The sequence below is a fragment of the Chiloscyllium plagiosum genome, unplaced genomic scaffold, assembly GCF_037043375.1.
Source record: "Chiloscyllium plagiosum isolate Xiang-an unplaced genomic scaffold, Cpla_swu_hap1 HiC_scaffold_15, whole genome shotgun sequence".
Lineage (NCBI taxonomy): Eukaryota > Metazoa > Chordata > Chondrichthyes > Orectolobiformes > Hemiscylliidae > Chiloscyllium > Chiloscyllium plagiosum.
This window is the reverse complement of record NW_028270153.1, coordinates 50,683,585-50,702,590: the sequence shown is the minus strand read 5'-3', so window position 1 is coordinate 50,702,590 and position 19,006 is coordinate 50,683,585. Positions and strand designations below refer to the sequence as shown.

The 19,006-nt window shown below is 41.6% G+C and overlaps 1 long non-coding RNA gene across 1 annotated transcript in view; it reads left to right on the top strand.

Annotated features, from left to right (window-relative positions):
* Nucleotides 1–613: 613 nt before the first annotated feature.
* LOC148147653 (uncharacterized) overlaps nt 614–19,006 on the top strand; it is a 61,196-nt gene continuing 42,803 nt past the window's right edge. The window contains exon 1 of the long non-coding RNA XR_015759487.1: nt 614–792. This is a non-coding gene — a long non-coding RNA (uncharacterized LOC148147653). The remainder of the gene's footprint in view (nt 793–19,006) is intronic.

The window sequence follows — 19,006 nt, the reverse complement described above, 5'->3', positions numbered from 1 at the left end:
TCAGTGAGACCTGGATAGTGGGCAGGTCTGTGTGAAGGGAAGAATCTGCCTGCAAGCTGCTTGCATCATCTCCCTGACCCCATTTTTTTGTGGCCTGCATTCTCCCCAGAGGCCTGCTTATTATTTCTTAGTCCTTTCACTAAAGGGATGAAGAACAGAAATAATGATGTGGACATAAATGCAGTTTTTGGTTTACTCCGATGGCAAGCTATGCATTGCCTACAGCAAACCAACAAACCTGAACATTTCATCAATATGCAGGTAAGTGAAGGTGTGCGGTGTAACCAAATTTGTTTCAGATTCAGGAGTTTTTATAGCTCAGCTGAAGCTTTGGGAAACAGAATTCGTTCTGTCACAATAACAAGAAGAGGTAATCTGACAACAGATGCTTAGGATTTAAGGCAAGTTGGAAATCAGTAAGAGCAGATATTGGTTACTTTCACTGTAACAAGTAGAAATGACTTTCTACTTTATGCCCAATGTATAGTACAATAGTATCTGCACATCAAAAGTAGTTAATTGTTGTAAAGTGATTTGAGTTATCGAGAGATTGTGAAAGGCACTATATCAATGCAAGTTTCTTTTTGTTACAGGATTTTTTTTGCCACTTGTACTCTCGAGCCATGAATCACTATTGGCTAAAAGCATATTTGCGATACCATTGTAACTCTAAGGTTATTAGACTGAATGATTTTTGATACAAAAGCTGGTTCTTGAAGTGTATCTTGTCAATTCTTCCTAAGCTGCAATCACCGACAATGACATTTTGCAGCAACAAGTTGTAACATGAAGGTAAGCCTCAATCATGAATTGTCAATAACTTAGTGATAACAAGCAGCTTTCTGCATTTCTTGAGTCCAAACAAAATTTCATTGAAGAAGCTGAGGAAGCTCAGTGGTGTTCCTGATAACATTGCAGTCCTACCTCAAGACATCGACTATGGCTTCTTAGCATTACATAAAGACCATAAAATAACTCAAACAATGTTACTGTAGCAGAAAACACTACTTAATTGGTTTATTACTCACTTTACCGAGAACTAATAAATGTCATGCCTGGAATAATCTGATTTGGTAACTTTTTAATGAAATCACAGATTAATTCTTGATTAGATGTAAACTTTGCCAATATAAATCAGGAACTTTTACTTTATAGTGACTAATACATTTTGTAAATGTCTTACTTTGTTTTTAATTTAATCAAACTGACTGTAGGATATGGTATTGCTCGTGCTAACTCTCTCAACACCCATGTTCCTCTGAATAATTGAGTAAAGGTGAATTACGAGCACAGTGTTGATAAATAAGACATGACATTCACAGGAAAATATTTGACACCATTAATGGACATTACTGAGACAAAAGAGTTTGTTCAAATCAGAATTGACACAATCTTTGCTATCTCCTAGTACCTGCCAAAGAGTGGTTAGAGATAGAAATCATTATAACACAAGATGAAATCTTCCCCTCCCTGAGGATGGAAAAGAGCTGACAAGAAGAGGTAATATTTGGGTAAGTTGTCACAAAGGAGGTATTTGCTCCCTTTTTGCCAACTCACCAATTAAGCTGGTGAAAAGGTCAACAAAGGGTTTCTTTGAGCTGCTACTAACTAATGGCTACTTAAGAATCGCAACTTGTCATGCCTCTGATTATCTGGCTTCCCGATGGGCAAGAAAGGTGGCTAGTTTCCCAATTTGGAAATCAAGACAAATTGTCTGCTAAGTCAGTGTGGAAGAAGGGAAAACTCAATTTACTTCAACATGGGGGAATTTGGAAATAAGGTAAGGGTTGGCCTTTGAAAGTTAGATTCCTGATCCATCCTTCTCCCCATGACTCTCACTTTGCAACTAGTTGATAAAAATCACTTCTTCTTGCCTTTTGATTCTCTCAGGAGTAGGCCTCAACCCAGCATCTGATTGGCCAGCAACTTCAGGCAAACCAGGACATGACTATCAAAGCCTGTGATAATCCTCTCCCGATCAGCTCTTAATTAATTGGTTGGCAAGAATGGCAAGTTGGCTCAGCCAGTGGGTGTTATGTTAGTTACTATCTAACATGCTCACCCCTGCACTTTCAGAAAAGCAAGTAAATCACATCCATAACATAGTTGAGGCAAACAGTGTGAATGGATTAAAGATCAAGCTTAACAAGTACATGATGGAGAAGGGAATACTGTACAAAGCTGTAATAATAAGATTAGATGAAATAGAATGGAATGAGGCTCATGTGGAATGTAACCTCTTACATAATCAGACTAAAGGACTGTCTGTGTTGGTCAGCAGTAAGAACTGGCATTCATTACACTTACATTTGTCCACATTCTTTCTTGGTTTATGCAGTGATCATGACCGTAATTAGAGAGGCAGGTCGCACAGTATCATCTACATGGGATCAGGGACCCATGTGTACAGGGAAAGAAACTGTATAAATCTGTAACCAACTGGACTGAAGAGATTTCAATGAACATTCAACTCACAATTGGATGTAGGAGCTATAAGTTAGAACACTTAAGACAATGTCAATCCAATACAGGAAGTTTAACAATTAGAAGAGAGGGGGAAAGGAAATTAAGATAGATCAAATGGGACAGAATGAAAAGTTATAAAAACAGCATTTTATTTAATCCATGCCAGATTTGTGTCAGTTGGGAGCAACTCATTTCCCCTCCCCCCACCTTGTCTCAGTCAAATCCCTCGAACTCAGCACCGCCTTCCTAACCTGCAATCTTCTTCCTGACCTCTCCGCCCCCACCCCACTCCGGCCTATCACCCTCACCTTGACCTCCTTCCACCTATCGCATTTCCAATGCCCCTCCCCCAAGTCCCTCCTCCCTACCTTTTATCTTAGCCTGCTGGGCACACTTTCCTCATTCCTGAAGAAGGGCTTATGCCTAAAACATCAATTCTCCTGCTCCTTGGATGCTGCCTGACCTGCTGCGCTTTTCCAGCAACACATTTTCAGCTCAGTTGGGAGCAATCTCACCTGAGTCACAAGCTACTAGGTTAAGAGGGTAATCACAAAACTCACACTTGAGTGCAGTGCTGTGCAGGTGCTGCATTGTTGCAAGTGTCATCTTGTGGATGAAATATTAAACTGAGGTCACATCTCTGTTTAAATGATCCGATCACAGTATTTTAAATAATTGTCACTACTGATGATTCCCCTTTTCCTAGTTACGCCTCCTCTTGGTTTTTTTTATCTTGACCAATTAACATTTCCTTTTGTCTTGCACCATTGATCCTTTTGTCTTTAATCCCTTCTGCTGTCCACCCTAATGCAGACCTTCTCTTTTGTTCTTTCCCTGTCTCACCCTTTCTCAGCCCTTATATTTGCTCAATATCTGTCACATCTCTATTCTTCTCCAGTTCTGACCAAAGACTATGAACCCAAAATGTCATCTCGGTTTCTCTCCCAAGTGATTCCATTGTTGTTTTTATTTGATATTTCTAGCATCTAAAATAGTTTGCTTTTACATCAAATTATACTACTGCCATTAATGAAGATCATTTTGTGTAAGTGCATTAACTACTGGCTGAGAGTTAGAAAGTTGTGATTCAATATTAGTCAGCAAATACCTAGCCTTCGTATCTTTCATTTTTTTTTACATTACATTACAGTGTGGAAACAGGCCCTTCGGCCCAACAAGTCCACACCGACCCGCCGAAGCGTAACCCACCCATACCCCTACATTTACCTCTTACCTAACACTACGGGCAATTTAGTATGGCCAATTCACCTGACCCTGCACATCTTTGGACTGTGGGAGGAAACCGGAGCACCCGGAGGAAACCCACGCAGACACGGGGAGAACGTGCAAACTCCACACAGTCAGTTGCCTGAGGCGGGAATTGAACCCGGGTCTCTGGCGCTATGAGACAGCAGTGCTAACTACTGTGCCACCGTGCCGCCCACAATTGGACATCAATTGAACCTCGGAACTGGATGCAGCCCTCTAACACACTATTTATACACCTATTCAAAAGAACATGGATAAATATACATTTAAATTGGACATTCCAACAACATTATTAAATGTGCTGTAAGAACATTTGCCAGGATCTCCTGACTATATATAAACTGTAGAAATCATTCCACATTCTATGTTTTATTTTTGCACTGCACTTTATTAATGCACTGGGTGGCATGATTCCAACACGGTCCCTTAAAATAACTTCAGCTTTCATACTGCTACATTCTTCATAGAGCTTAAATATCATGTAAACGTATTTAGCACACAGTTTCACAGTTTTAGAATGTCAAATTCTAATTAAAGGGCAGCTCATACATTTGCTTATATCAGCATTCATTAGTCATACGTTTAAGTAAATTTTATGCCGAACACCCAGTTTTAGACTCTCCCTCGTCTTTGAAAACAGGAACAGGGTAGTCATTTCTATAGCACCGCGTCAAAACCACTTTTTTCCTTAGAATCTTTTCCAGACAGGGCATTGCAGGAATGTTTACTCATTCTTTTTGTTGCTGAATTCTCATTCAATAAAGATTTACCTCTCTTGGTATTGTCTCCTCTACATCAAGAAAGCTAGATAATTGAAGCCATGATTTTTTTAGGCGTATTAGTCATTTACTCTTCAAAATCAGCTGACAGGGAGTAAGCTGTTAAAAACATGCCATGAACAATGACCATTTTACTTCACAAGTAGGAACCACTATTCTTATGAAGCACTCCACCTAGTGGCTAATCGATGAATGATTCTTGAATAACTGAGGCAATAAACAATTGAGCAACCTGAAACCATGGGTCTCAAGTCTTGAATAAACTGATGTGTAAAAGCACATTCACCATTTATCTGGCCAGGCTGTATCTGTGGAGAGAAATCAAAGTTAACATTTTGAGTCAAGTGACGCTTCCTCAGAACTCTTGGATGATAACTCAATCATGCTGTTCCTAGCAAGCTCTCAGCAGGTACTGATCTGTGGAGATCCAAATTGGAAGGGGTATAGAGGGAAGGTTGGATTATGCAGTAGGAAGCAAAATACTAATGGAGCAGTCATACACTGGATCCATCATCTCTCACCTTCATCATCCTCTGTTGCTGGTAAGATCGAAGAGAACAAATAGTTACTTATATTTAAAGAAATGCATTCCTGACATTAATCTATTGATAGTGGAAATACTTTGTGTTCCTTAAGAAGTGTTAGAGACATAGATTCATACAGCGCAGAAACAGACCCTTTTCCTACATTTGGTACATATCCCTCTAAACCTTTCCCTTCCATATATTTGTTCAAATGCCTTTTAAATGTTGTAACTGTACCTGCCTCCACCACTTTCTCTGGCAGCTCGTTCCATATATACACCATTTTTTGTTTGAGAAAGTTGCCCCTCAGATCCCTTTTAAATCTTTCTCCCCTCACTTTAAAACTATGAATTCTAGTTTTGGACTTCCTTACCTTGGGGGGAGAAAATACTTTGCTATTCATCATTTCTATGCCCCTCTTGATTTTATAAACTTCGATAAGGTCACCCCTCAACCTCCTATACTCTGGGGAAAAATGCCCCAGCCTATCCAGCCTCTCCTGATAACTCAAACCTTCCAGTTTCAGTAACATCCTTAGAAATCCTTTTTTGCACCCTTTCCAGTTTAATAACATCCTTCAGCAGTGCAATCAGAATTGTATGCAGTATCCCCACATATGCTCTTACCAATGTTTTGTCCAGTTATAACATGATGTCCCAACTCCTGTACATAATGTTCTGACCTATAAAAGAACAGATACCAAATGCCTTCTTCACCATCCTTTCTACCTATGACACCCATTTTCAAGGAACTATGTATTCTCACCTGTACTAAGGTCTCTATTCAACAACACTTGCCAGGGCCCGATCATTAGCTGTACAAGTCCTGCCATTGCATTTATCCAAATTAAACTTCACCTGCCCATTGGCCAGCTGATCAAGATCCCATTGTACTTTTAGATAACCTTTTTCACTGTGGACTATGCCACCAATTTTGTTGTTATTTGCAAGCTTACTAATCATGCTTCCTTTATTTTATTTTCCACATATACTATATTCCTTTAAGCAAAATTACCAAAGAAAAATGCATATTTGCAAACTAATGTAATAAATTTGATAAACTCCATATGCTTGAAAGTCAGTCATTAATCACTTTTTATTACCAATGACATAATGGATTTTCTTTAATATAGTACATTCACTTGAACAATGGTCAGTACTCTTGCCTCCTCTAGTGTCATGTTGGTGCTCTTCAAATCTTAGCTTATGTCACTGAGCCAGCTGCAGTTTGTTGTCAGTGTCTTTTTCCCCTTTAGGTTCCCGGATGAGTTTTGTCTGAAGCAGATGCTTTGTTGGGCATCTGAAGGACGTGATCAGACAGGGAGAGCTTTTTTATTTTCAAATGCTTTTCTGCTCTGATGTCTGTGCTAGTAAGTTTGTACTGTCCATTATTCAGCAATATACAGGGATTAATTTGATGGTCAAAGCCAATGGAGGCAGATCTTGACTCTTTGTAACACGTGATTATGGCGAATTCACATCTTGCTTTCCAACACTCAGTTTTTTTATTTCCTTTCAAATCGTTGATATAACATGGACAATAGACTACTTATTCACTGTCACACATTTCACACGATCATATGAAGGTAAAATTAGCTTCAGTGGCCTGGAAACTGTGACCAGATTGTCGAAAATCATCTCCTCTGCCAGAGTCTTTTCTCTCAAATGACCAAAGTACTTCAAAATATGCTCTGAAATTCTCCCAGAATCCCAGTAACAATGATATTGATAATGGGGAAGTTTTTTTTATTCATTCGTGGAACATGGATGTTGTTGGCTGGCCAGTACTTTTATTGCTCATCATTAGTTGCCGTTGTGAATGTAGTGGCAAGCTGCCTTCTGGAACTGCTGCAGTTCACTTACTGTGGGTTGACTCAGAATGACCTTCAGGAGGGAACTGAAGGATTTTGACACAGCAACAGTAAAGGAACGGCGATATATTTCCAAGTCAGGATGGTGAGTGGCTTGGAGGGGAACTTGCAGGTGATGTTTCCATGTATCTGCTGCCCTTGTCCTTCCAGATGGAAGAGTTACGTGTTTGTAAGATGTTAAGGATCTTTGATGAATCTCTGCAGTGCATCTTGTGGATTGTACAAAGTGCTGCTGCTGAGCGTCATTGGTGGAGGGAGTGGATGTTTGTAGATGTAGTACTAATCAAGCATGTTGTTTGTCCTGGATGGTGTCAAGGCCTCTTGAGTGTTTTTGGAGCTGTACCCATCCAGGTAAGTGGAGAGTATTCCGTCACACTATCCTGTGCCTTGTTGATGAGGAGTCAGGGTGTTGAGTTACTTTCCTAGCCTCTGACCTGCTGTTGTAGCCACTATGTTTATATGGTGTGTTCAGTTGAGTTCTAGTCGTTGGTAAGCCCAATGATGTTGATAGTGGGGAATCCAGTGATGATAACACCATTCAGTATCAAGAAGTGGTGGTTAGATTGAGTCTGATTGGAGATGGTCATTGCCTGACATTTTTGTGGAACAAATGTTTCTTGCCACTTGCCTGGATATTATCCAGATCTTGTTGCATTTGCACATAGAATACTTCAGTATCCAAAAGTATCTGCAAACATTCCCACTTCTGACTTTATGATAGAGGGGAGGTCATTGATAAAGTAGATGAAAAACACTACCCTGAGGAGTACCTGCAGAGATGTCCTAGAGCTGAGATAACTGATCTCCAACAACCACAAACATCTTCCGATGTGCCAGGTTTGACTCTAACCAGCAGATAGTTTACCCCTTTTATCCATTGATTCCAATTTTGCTAGTGTTCCTTGATGGACTCACTCGAATACAGCCTTGATGTTGAGGGCTGTCACTCACATCTCACATCTGAAATTCAGCTCTTTTGGCCATGTTTGAACCATGGCTGTAATAATGTCAGGAACTGAATGGTCTGGCAGAACCAAACTGGGTGTCACTGAGCAGGTTATTACTGAGTAGATGCTGCTTGATAACACTGCTGACAACACTTTCCATCAATTTCTGATCATCGAGAGGAGATTGATGGGGTAATTGGCTGGGATGGATTTATCATGCATTTTGTGTACGGAACATACCTGGTCAATTTTCCACATTAGAAGTTGTAACTGTACTGGAACAGATTGGTTAGGGGAGCGGCATGTTCTGCAGCACTAGTCTTCAGTACTATTGCCAGAATGCTGTCAGGGGTCATAGCCTCTGCACCATCAAGTGCCTCCATCTATTTCTTGATATCATGTGGAGTGAATTGAATTGGCTGGAGAGTGGTATCTGTGATGCTGGGGACCACTGGAGGAGGGCAAGATGGATCATCCACTTAGCACTTCTGGCTGTAGATTACTGAGAATGCTTCAGCCTTATCTTTTGCACTGATTTTGTTGGGCTCAGTCATTGAGGATGGAGAGGTTTGTGCAACCTCCTCCTCTTGTGAGTTGTTTAATTGTCTACCACGATTCTCAATTGGATGTGGCAGGATGGCAGAGCTTAGATCTGATCTGTTTGACTTGTGACAATTTGACCATTAGGCAGCATCTTAAAGACAGAACAGTGACAAAGATGGAGAGAAAAGAAAACATATCCTGCACTCACCCAGGTAGTCACATCAAAGTAGTCATAGCAAAGACTCATGATCCTGTATCTATATTGAATCCAGGCGTAGCTGGCTACAATGACAATAGTGACAATAGAATCAAAATGACCCATTGAAGCTCCTGTTCCAATATTCAAATAATTACTAAGGAAATTAGCAACGTGTGTTTTTCCATAACATAACAGATGTGTCAGCAGAATGCATTGATTTTACACATATACCTGGGCAACAGATCAAATTTTAAAAGGTTATTACTAAACTGTTCGGCTTTGTAGCATATTCAGATGAAAATTCCAATGAGGTTGATCTCTCCGTCTTCTGTGCTTTTCATAAGTGGTACGACAAGTTTCTCACTTGGCAGCAGCAAGTTGCCAATTAAAAGGTGGGGGGGGTTATTGTTTGTCAGGCCTTGTTGAGGGTAAGCTCATCTCATTAAATATTCAGCTCTCTGATTAAAGATCAAGCAAACTAAATACTGAGAAAACGCAGCATGGAATTCAGAGCGGGGTTCCTGGTGATTTCAGCTCATTGCTTGCTTCCAAAGACCTCCAAGTTGCTTATGACAAAGCAGCATCTCAGGGCATGATCCATGGGGACCAGTTGCACACATCCTTCGTCCAGGAATACTGGCATCCTACCCCACACCACCATTATGGTATCTCTCCAATACATGGGTGGGGCCTTCCCGAAGCATAGGCATGAATTTCAGGGCATACCAGAAGCTGACATTGAAAAACTGCAGAGGGGGATCCATTTGAATGGTTTGACCAGCTGCATCTCAAGGTTGCTCGCTTGGTCTCTTAGAACCTGCCTGCATGCACACATTATCCATGCTTTGCCTTGCTGTGCTGTGCCAATTGGCAAAGTCAAATAACCAGGCAATATGTCTTGCTGGTCAGTAGTTCTCAGTAAGGGGGGTTTGGCATTTTGCTGTACAGCAGTGTGCTATGTCAATCTCACACTGCACCTTGTGCCAGCAACTTATGCAGCAAACACACAGCACTTACAGCAAGCACGCCATGTTCCATAGTTTTGGGGGACTAGTCTTCACTCTGCCCATGAGGGCACCTGCCAGTCTAGGTGTCCTGGCACACCAAGTCAACAGCACCCTCCAACACCAGTTCAGGGGCTTGGCCGCAGTAAGTTGTCCACTCAGGGTGTTCTTGATCATTGGGTCCATGCATCTGCAGTGTGAGGAGTGAGTCACGGTCAGTCTTGTGGGTCCATAGCAGCATCATCTAGAATGTGTTTGTTAAGATATATGCCATGGATCAGAAGTCAGAGGACATCTTGCCCTAGAGGTCCAGTTAGGTGACTCAGCGTGGGCCACAACCAGTCCATTGGGTCCATCCACAGAAGTAAATAGGAAAGGGGGTTGTGGGTGACTGCTACAGGAAAGAGAATCAGCAAATTGTTCTTGGAGACTGGGGACAGCAGGCTGTGCAGATGAATAAAAGAGAAGCAGCAGTGTTTAGGAGTTAGGGCGAGTGGGGGGAAAAATACGTCAAAGCATGAATGGGAAGGGTCGTGTGGGTAGGAGGCTGCCTCTATCATCAGGATGCCCCTGGTATTTTGTATGAAAGTAGAATGAGAGCGTGCAGTCTATTACCATACTTGGCATGGTCAACTCTTATGCCAGGGGATTAGGGTGGACATTATGTTGGGGAAGGGGTGTGTGTCGGATGTTGAGGGCTGGCATAGGCTCATGTACACAGCTTGGGTGGATGTTTGAGGCATCAGCAACGTGGAGAGGGAGAGTCTAGAAGCCATTGGCTGAGAAGAGCTCACTATCATCTTCCAGTTTTTTGAAAATCAATGAGTGGACAGGATAAGCGGTCTCAATTCATCAGGGTGAAAGCTGCAGGACTCAACAATGCTAGAGCTTTTAAAGGGGAAAACACTGCCCATTGACCCATACACTGTATAGGAGAAAGTGAGGTCTGCAGAAATAGATGCAGATTCCTGAAGAAGGGCTTATGCCCGAAACGTCGATTCTCCTGTTCCCTGGATGCTGCCTGACCTGCTGCGCTTTTCCAGCAACACATTTTCAGCCCATACACTGTATAGGACACAGAGCTGCAGGGTTCCTACTTCTAGGCAATCCCAATGCATCACACTTAGTTTATTCCATATCTTGGTGCACCAGACCGCTGACTAACTCATTCACACTAATACCGCTGGACACAGGGGCCAGGGGAGAATAGGAATGTTATAGGACAAAGGTTAAAGAGGTCAGCAAAACTAATTTCCACTGTATATCTTGTTCCTCTTATTTCCAAACGCTGAAGAAGAGAGTGTCACAACAGACTTCCATCCAAGGTGTGTCATGGGTGGTCTTGCAGTTATGACACAAGCTGGAACAATGACCTTCAAAAAGACAGATGCAAAAGAACAACCAGATGCAAGGTGAAAACAGTGCTATTGCAAAACAAAAAGTGCCTAATACTGTACAGTTCATTGTGACTTGTGCCACTAACGAGCCCTCAATAAGTTATCTTTGTCTCTCTCCCCCACTACATGCTAGTGTGCTTGCAGGTTCTGCTGGGAGCCTGCTTGCAAATAGTGCCTGTTGGCTTTGGAAGATTGATGGGGAAAGCCCAGGGGTGCTTGTGTCTGGACAGGCCAATCCTATTAAAGGTTCTGTTAGCAGATGCAAGTTGACCTGCCACGGTGTAAACTTCCAAATTTCAGAGGAGACCAGGTAGAGTGGAGACAAAGGGCCCAGCCCCCTCTGGAATGCCCTGAATAGAGACCGCTAAAGGGGCTGTGTGTAGGTCCTCCTCTAGCTGGATGTTTCCTCACACCATCCTGTCTCCCTGAGAGAAAGGAGCACCTGGAGTGTACACCGGTTTGCTGTTGCTCTATCGCCATGCCTTCAGTCCTGAGGACCAGTGGTTGCTGCAGAGGAGTACAGAACATGCACCACTTGAGTAGACCTCGTGCTTTCCATGACAGTGCCAATTTGTCCATGGAGGCAGCCAGAGAATGGTATGGCTCACTGCACTGCTTCAACTTCTGAGCAATGTGGGCCATTGTGTCCCATATCCCTGCCTGCTATTCCTGTTTCTCTTTATGCATTGGACTAAGTCCCTGATTACCAACACCACTGGGTCTCTCCTGCCTGGGACTGAGCAGGTCCCTGGTCTCCAAGAGTCCTCAGAGTGCCAGCTTGACCAAAACGCTCCCACCCTTTGTTAGCCTAACATTCCCACTGAGGTGTCAGTATCTCAGCTGCGAGGGTGCAGCAGACAGTCTTGTTGATGCTTTCACTGGGGCTTCAATGATCTTTCTCTCAATGATCAAGTTAGTGGCTTCAGGGGCAGGCAGCTGTTTCACTGTGGAGGTGGTGGACATGTTGGCAGTTTCTGCAAGATACGAAAGAGATGGTGTAGCTAATGGTTAGATATGGTGTGCAAAGAATGGGACTAACAGCGAGGTTACTGTGAGAGTTGCAGTGGAATAAAAGTTGATACCTACTCAGTTGGCAGGATATAAATGTTTCTGCATCCCTACAGAAGCAGATCTGATCTTTTCTTGCAAGGGCCAGGATTCTCTCTTTAGCACGGACTAAGGAGCCAAACTCATATGGGTTCTCTCTGTCCTATTAGGGGCTGTCTTCTCCAGTAATGAGAGAAAGACAGGAAAGAGAAGGGGTGGGGGGGCGGGGTGGCTGTGTGGAACAGCTATTAGCGCTGGTGCAGATGGTGGAAAGGTCTTAATGTGATCTGTTAGAGTGAGTCTGCAGCACAGAGGGAAAGCAAGGCTAGTTAGTGGTGTGGGTGGTTGGTGGGGGTGAGAGCAAATGAGGGAAGATGTTGCAAGAGTGGCAGAGTACAAGACTTGATAGGAATTGGTGCCGAGATCAGAGAAACAGTAAGGATGAGGCAGTAGATAAAAGAATGTAGCACTTACCCTGACACAGCAGAAGTTATTGATCTTCCTACAGTACTGCTAGCCATTCTTTCACACCTGATGGCACTGACCAATGACCGTCTCAGACCAGGTTGCCATGGCAGTGCTCAAGGCGGCAGTCCCTCTCCTTCAAACCACACCCTTGACCAGTACATCCACACCCCTGTTGGAAGATTGTGGCACCATCTTCTCCCCTTCTGACATCTGCAAGCGTCTTTGACTGGGCATAGCAGCTTCATAACACAAACGCTCATCTGGGTGCGCAGCAGCCTTTTAAAAATGGCAGAAAGAGATGCCACTGAATTCTGTGATATCTGCCAAATGGAGAATTGTTCTCAGAACAACATGTGGTAAGATGGTGGCAGAATTGGATGGGAAGTACATCATTGGTGCACAATAGTTAATGAGGTGAGGTTGATAAGATACGAAAGAACACGTTAAGCCTTCCAGCAAGACAGCCACCAAAAGACATAAACCTGGACTTAACCAAAAAGTGTACAATTCAGCCTAGAGTCCATACTATGAAGATCAAACAAGGTTTTGCTTGCCAAAGACTCAAGGATTTTTCTTCTTCTATTGCCAACAACTGACCTCATGCTGATGAACCTTATTAACATAATTGCAATGCAGTTTTATGCAGTAGTCTTCCTTTTTGCATAACAGCAAGCCAAAGTGCTTAGTCTGTTATATAATTGAACATGATGACTTTTCTATAGCCGAATGTAAAAACTGTCAGTTAAATCATGTGCAAACTTTATAAAAGAGTGCAATTATGATCAGAATATATTACCCTATTCACAGGGAATGCCAAATAAATATCGCAGTTTGAATTGTATTTAAGATATTAAAGATTTTACAAAACTGAAAATTCATGCATAGTCTACATATGCAAATTCTGTCCTCAAAGGGTTAATAAGAAACATCTATAGGATTATGTTAAGAGCAGAAATAGCAGCCAATTATTTCTCTTACTTTTAATGTCGTGATTGTAATGAGTTTTGTGAAAAAAAATTTGAACAGCGGTGGCCGTTGAACATTTATAATAGCAATTCCAACATATTGGAGAATTATCAAGTGTTAGCATTTGACAACTGGTGGATCCACATAAAATGGTGAAGTGATTTTACAAGCAGAGAAGTCTAAGCATTCTTTAAGCATTATCTGAACCCGAAATAACAGCACAGCTTGGAATTGTCTCCTAGTTACCAGCAGCATTATGTAAAAGAAAGCAAGTGTATGAATTCTTGATTCTAACTTCAGTTGTCTACTCTACAGAGCTGACTTGATCTGTGATATTGATTTGCCAACTGATATTGCTCAGGGGAATAAAAATGTTTTACTTGCAGTGTGCTGCTGGTTATTATTAGTGATCTGTATTTTCAACATTCCTTTGTGATTATTCAATCATTATGCTTACTGCAGAATATCAGTCACATGTATTTGGCAGAAATCAGAATTAGATTTTGCAATTTATTGAAAATATTCAACCCTGCAAATCATGAAAAAAATTCTCACAAGAAGAATTTTAAATCAAGTGTGTCTCCAAAGTGAAATGACTTATACAAATCATGGAATTTCTGCATCCATCCAAATGGATAAAATAATTTATGCGAATCAAAATCAAATGAGGAAAATGTCTGATCTGGGAGCAGGTAATTAGGGCTAAGGTAGTTTTACGTAAAGATATGCATGTGTATTTAGATGTCTGCATCTGACTGTGCTGGCCACTGTCCGTAGCATTGACAATTTCAGGTGCGAGGGACTGACAGTAAATCCAAAGAAAAATGCATTCCTGAACAGTGCTTAATATAATGTAAATGTTGAAAGTTGATACTGCCTATTTGCTGCCTTTGTGGATCTCCATGGTAACAGTGGAAGCTAACACTCCCACAGAGACTGGCTCCCACTCTGGTGTAAAAGCAAGAGAAACACACTTCCCTCAACAGCTGTGCATTACAATCAATTTAAATTTGTACACCTTAAAATTTTTAAAACATCACCAAACTGGATTTAGCAAAACATTTTAAAAAGGTAGTGGAATTAGGGAGTCAGGACCTCGAGCTGCTACTGCACCATTTTTTGTTCAAAATTAATGTTCCATTTCTTTATGTTCACAGTATAACAGTTGTTTGCAGTTTGCATCCCAGGACTAGACAGCTAAGTGTTAGTTGTCAGGCTGATCACATTCATTAGAGCAGATCTGGGTGACTCCTCATCATTAATGTCATGAATCAGATCAATAACAAGGAAAGCATCCAATCTGGAAGGACTTCATTTTAGTAAAGAATCAAACACGTCAACTCCAGTGACTCAAGAGGAAAAGTGTCTTAATATCTGCTGGGGGAAGAGAGGTGATTGCTGTTGTATATTGGTATGTGTTGTACTCATGTCCTTTGGAACCATCCAAGATGCTTTTCATTGGTTCATTGCTACAAACTTTGCTTATTGATGTTACTTTAAGTTTCTGATGCCAAATAAGGAAACTGTTTTCAGCAGAAGCAAGGCTTGGTCTTGTTGAACAGAATATGTTTGCTATATGGGCTACATGGTGGTTCAATGGTTAACACTGCTGCCTCACAGCACCAGAGACCCAGGTTAGATTGTACCATCGGGCGACTGTCTGTGTGGAGTTTGTACATTCTTACCGTGGATTTCCTCTGGGTGCTCAGTTTCCTCTCACAGTCCAAAGATGTGCAGGTTAGGTGGATTGGCCATGCCAAATTGCTCATAATGTCTGGGGATGTGCAAGCTAGTTATATTAGGAGGTAGTGAGGACTGCAGATGCTGAAGAAGTCAGAGTTGATAAAGTTTGATGCTGGGAAAAGCACAGCAGATCAGGCAGCATCTGAGGAGCAAGAGAGTCAACATTTCAGGCTCAACCCTTCAGCAGGACAAGATATATTAGCCATGGGAAATGCAAGGTTACAAGGATGGGGTGGGTCTGGGTTGTATGCTCTTCAGAGGATTAGTGTGGACTTGATGGACCAAATGACCTACTTCCATACTGTTATAGGGATTCTATGATATTATTTAGTGTGAGGTGTATTCTGTCCTTTTTTTAAAAAATAATGAAATTTTAAGGCAGAGGTGATGAGCAGTTTCCACACAACCACTAGAATAAACAACTTGAGAGGCCTTGGAGTTTTTACGTTGGAACAATAGAAGCAGTCCAATGGGTGTAGTCAAGCTCTCATAGAATCAGGATTTTTAGTTGTTTAGTTTTCAACAGTGGCAGTTGTTACTGGGTCTGTTGCTGCAGTACATCTCTCCCTGCCACACACTCTGCGTTTTCTCTTCATGTTTGTCCCCTGGGCTTCAAGAATTACATGTGAGACAATCTATTTAATTGAATTTACCTTTTGCCAAGGATGTGTTTATGGGATGTTACTGTATTAGAACAGTTACTAAGTAGTAGTTACCAATTCTATTTTTTAAAGCATTTCAGTAGATTTATAGCTAAGTCAATTCCTTTTTTTTTCTTTGTATTTTAACTATGTTAAATGAATGAAGTGTGTTTTGCTTTAAAACCGCTAGTTTGATCAATCAAATTGCAACTGGAACATAACCCCTTAAATTTACCTTTGATAGAAGAAAAAGTTAGGGTCTCGAGTATCTTCTGAACAGTTGGAGGTAGTTTGGTCTGGTCCATGACATTAGTAACTAGTTACATTGCTTCTCTGTTACAAAAGCTAACCTTACGCTAGATGTAAGAGTAAGTAAGCAACACAATTTAGCGATATTAAACTTCACTCTAGAACAATATCACAACTCACAGTGGAAAGCAACTCCACTATTTTCAGGGTCATTATAAAAGTTAATTATTTTATAAAACATTGCAAATTTCCCCAATGTGTGTTTTTTCACCTAGGTTAACAGAAATGACAGACTGGGTTTTCATATGTTGCCTGTTAATAAGTACAAACAATATTGTACTTATTACAAATAAATAGATTTTAGCTACAGATAAACAATTACAAACCATAGCCATATAGCTCTACTCGTTACAACTCGAACTTCTTGTCCATGCTTTGGACAAGTGCTCATTGTGAGGCAAGGTAAAGGGACAAAGAAATCAGCTTGCAATTCAAGTTGATTTTATAAACAATACATTGCATATTAAAAGCACTGTGTGAGCATTTCACAAATTCCTACAGCATTTACTCTCTAGCTGGCTTTATCCATCTAAGAAAATATATGATCCATAATGATCCACAGGGCTGTTAGAATCTCCTTTCTGTCTGACCTAAGGCTGGCTCTCTTCCACGAAGATGTTTCTTACAGGTCAGGATAGTCATTAGCTGCTATTTAATTTAGTTTGGCCAATTTTTTTTCCAGACCCGATTTCTCTGGCTGTGGGTCAATGTAGAATGTCCAATTCGGGGCCCATGATCACTCGACCATACTCTTATCAAACTCCCCCTGCACATGCATACAAAAAGAAACTCCTGGTGTTATGGGTGGAGGAAAAGTTGGGAAAGCAGTTCAATGGTCCTGTCCAGAAGGTTCACTCAGATGACCCTTTTTGCTTGCCCAGACATGTTTTTCAGCGATCTCTCTCTTTTCCAGGTGAGATAAAATAAATTGGCTTTAGGGATCTTTTATGCCAGGGACAATGACAGCAGCTTCCCCCCCCTCACCCCCTTTCCCACCCCCCACCCCCTCCCACTCCCCCACCCCACTGCCACCCCCACCCCCACACACACCCCACCACCCCAGGGTCATTCAGAAAGAAGGCATTCAGCCTGGATCTTGGTGACCACTTCTCAGGGATCAGTTCTGGGACCTCTGCTCTTTGTGATTTTTATAAATGACTTGAAAGAAAAAGTGGAAGGTTGGATTAGTAAGTTTATCGATGATACAAAGGTTGGTGGAGTTGGATAGTGTGGAGGGCTGTTGCAGGTTGCAACGAGACATTGATAGGATGCAGAACCGGCGCAATAAGTAGCAAATGGAGTTCAACCTGCAAAGGTGTGATGTCATTCACTTTAGCAGGTCAAATTTGAATGCAGAATACAGGGCTAAAGGCAGGATTCTTGAAAGTATGGAGGAACAGAAGCTTGGGGTCCACATCCATAGATCTCTCAAAGTTGCTACCCAAGTTGATAGGGTTGTTAAGAAGGTGTATGGTGTGTTGGCTTTCATTAGCAGGAGGAATGAACTTAAGAGCCGCGAGGCTATGCTGCATCTAATGGTTAGACCACACTTGAAATATTGTATTCGGTTCTGGTTGCCTCATTATTGTAAAGATGTGGTAGCTTTGGAGAAGGAGTTTTAAGGAGGAGATTTATCAGGATGTTGCCTGGACTGGAAGGCACGTCTTATGACGAAAGGTTGAAGGAGCTAGGAGCTTGGAGCGAAGAAGGATGAGAGGTGATTTGATAGAGATGTACAAGATGTTGAGAGGCAGTGATAGAGTGAATAGCCAGAGACTTTTTCCCATGGTGGAAAAGTCTGTCACGAGGGGGCATAATTTTAAGGTAATTAGAGGAAGGTTTATGGGAGATGTCAGAGGTCAGTTCTTTACACAGAGTGGTGAGTGTGTGAAATGCACTGGTAGTAGGGTCAGATACATTCAAGATATTTAAGTGACTCTTGGATAGGTACATGGAAGCTAGTACAATGAAGGATGTATAGTCTGATCTTGGGGTAGGATAGAAGACTGGCACAACATTGAGGGTTGAAGGGCCTGTACTGTGCTGTACTGTTCCATGCTCTTCCTTTCCAGAGGTCCAAAAGCTTCTGGCTATCTTGTTCATACCCACAAGCTATTCAACTACTTCAGAACCAGTCACACAGTAGGTGGCATTTGTCATCGATAAATGATCACAGACAGACAATCAGCTCCTTGTTGCCAGCTAAGTCTCATTTTGTTCACAGTCCCTGGTATCAGTTTTTCAGCAACTAAAATTACCTCAATGGTGAACAGACCAGAGTGTGCTGGAAATTTGCTTTTAAAAAGTTCAGCAATGCCTTCCACAAGCTTTGGTGTTTAAAGCAGTCCTTTTCCCATTTCAGCCCACAATTAAAAATACAGAAAACTAAGAGATTGTCCTTGCAACACCATCTTAGAGTCCAGTACTTGAAAAACTGGCTAACTGTTCCGAGGAACAGTCCTTCATGTCATCATGGACAGAGCTTTTCACATGATTTCAATTAACCCTTTCAGCTCCTGTCTTACTGAATCTTGTAAATTATTCAAAACCTCCACCAGCACTCATGCCAGTTAAGACCTGCCATGTGCATTTTTTAAAAAAAAGATCTAATCATCTAAAAAGATATCTGAACAAGCATAGACCTAATGTAGCTGTCAATGTTCTTTTTCTTTGCCCTGTGGTTTGTTTGCATTGTTTAGTTCATATTCCTATTCCTCCCAGTAGGACCCAAAATTATTTCTTTGAATGCTTTGCATGTTTATTCATGTCACAGAACCTTCCTCAAGGAATACCATTGCAATGAAAACAAAATGTTAGAAATACTCAGCTGGCTG